The sequence below is a fragment of the Homalodisca vitripennis genome, chromosome 4 (assembly GCF_021130785.1).
Source record: "Homalodisca vitripennis isolate AUS2020 chromosome 4, UT_GWSS_2.1, whole genome shotgun sequence".
Classification (NCBI taxonomy): domain Eukaryota; kingdom Metazoa; phylum Arthropoda; class Insecta; order Hemiptera; family Cicadellidae; genus Homalodisca; species Homalodisca vitripennis.
Window position 1 is genome coordinate 6,177,937 of NC_060210.1, and position 2,369 is coordinate 6,180,305.

General features: G+C 23.8%; 1 non-coding gene across 1 annotated transcript; it reads right to left on the reverse strand.

The window, feature by feature from the left end:
- Positions 1-403: 403 nt before the first annotated feature.
- Trnaa-ggc lies at positions 404-474 on the reverse strand. The gene has a single exon. It is a non-coding gene; the product is annotated as a tRNA-Ala (tRNA).
- Between the last annotated feature and the right edge of the window lie 1,895 nt (positions 475-2,369).

A 2,369-nucleotide genomic window follows, 5' to 3' on the forward strand; every position in this document is an offset into this window, starting at 1 on the left:
CTGTGACTTATAGTGATAGGAACTTTATTTTCACTAAACAATGTTTGAAAACCCATTGTTTACTCAATTGAACATGTTTACGCAATTGAACTTTTTTCCTTCTTCACATTCCTATTAAAAGTAATTATACATCATATTTGTTCATTTACCATACTCTAGCTCATAAAAAAATTGATCTGAGATGCCTCATTCCACTTACACTGATAAAAATGTATACCAGTTTTGTTCTTGGCAGACAAATATGATATATTGAAATAGATCTGGTAACCTACAAATTATTTCATTACAATAATTTTAAGTCGAAACAATTTAAAAATAATCTCCAATGAATAGAACACAATGAATGAATATGATATTAGTTATATATATATAATTTCGATAAACATTGAATCACAAAAAGTACTTGCTCCGCCGGGAGTCGAACCCGGGTCTCTCACTTGCCGGGTGAATGTGCTACCATTACACCACAGAGCACTTACATTTTCGGATTCAATTATTTTGTATTTGGCCGTATCTGTCACATATGCGTTTATATAAGCAAACTAACATATGATCGGAAGACCAAATACCTGTCAAACGACTTTTATTTACATTAAACTGTATAAATGGCAATAGCCTTATTTAATTTCAATAAACATTGAATCACAAAAAGTACTTGCTCCGCCGGGAGTCGAACCCGGATCTCTCATTTGCCGGGTGAATGTGCTACCATTTATATGTATATATATATATATACATATATATATATATATATATATATATAATATATTTTATATATATAATATATTATTATATTTATTATTATATATATATATATATATATATATATGTATAATATTTTATTATATTATTATTATTATATATAATATATTATATATAATATATATAATATAATATATATATATATATATATATGTGTATATATATATATATATATATATATATATATATATATATATATATATATATATGTATAATATTTTATTACATTATTATTATTATATATAATATATAATATAATATATTATATATAATATATATATATATATATATATATATATTATACTATATATAAATGTACACTATATATATATATATATATATACAAACTCTAGTACTTAAACATTTGCTAAATTTGATAATGTTATGCTATAAAGCCCATGGAAAACAAAAGTTTTTTACACAAATTAAACCTTTCTATATTTAATACAGCGGATTCCACATAATGTTTTCTGTTTGTAGAGACAGCTTTAAGTACAGTACTAGAGTACATGTATTAGTATTTTGCTAGTGTTCTTATACTTTTGACAGAGATTGTATAATATTACTGTTCTTAAATAAGTGATATGGTTGTTATTTAGTTGGTAAATAATTATTTATTACGCAGTATGAAGTTATTCTGTAAAACTATTTCGTACAGAGAAACCCTTAGGAAATAAAATTATATACATATATACTTAATTAAATGGCATCATTTGATATCTTTTTAACAAAAACATTACTTTTGATAATAATTTTAGCTGACACAGTTATGTTTTGAAATTTGTGTAGTTAGGTTTTAAACGTCTCAAGAATGATAATATGTTCTTGTGTGTTTATTTGTTCACCTGCTGACAAAAAAATACATGTTTTTAAATATTAGTTAAGTATCTAGGTAAGTTTTTGTCTTATGAATGACAAAGATGACACTACTGTGTGCAAATTCAAACAAATTTGCAATTTTCACGCTGTTACTTCAAATACAATATTTGTGATACTTTTTAATTGTTCCATTTACATTATAATAAATTACATGGAATCGTTTTTAAAGTGGATAGCACACTACAGTAAACCTTGTAATATATAAAACATTTAATAATAATTAAATACAAATTGAAAATAGAATATATATTAGGGTGAGTTATTGTCTTATTTTTTATTTCAAAAGGTTATATCGACTGACTTTATAGGAAATTAAACATAAATAAATAGTTATTTTCACAGGCACTTTGTTATTCATACATAATAAAAATATACATGTACGTACATTTTAATATTTCTATAGAAAATAAATCACAATGCACAAAAAAGTGCATTTGACAAGCTTTCACTAACACATACACCTTAAAGTACACAATAAAGATAACATTTGGACACTCAATATATAATCTACACTGGTATCAAAATATACAATATCAACATTAATTGCACATATTGTTTGTTCCTAATCATTTTATGAAACACGCTAAAACGTTATTTACCATAGGATAAACTTTATTAAATGCATGTTATCAAATGCCTATTGTCTATTAGCTGCCTTAAATGTGTTTAGTTTTATTTCCATTTGATTATGATTTTTATAGCTCATTTAAGGTGAATATCACAATAAT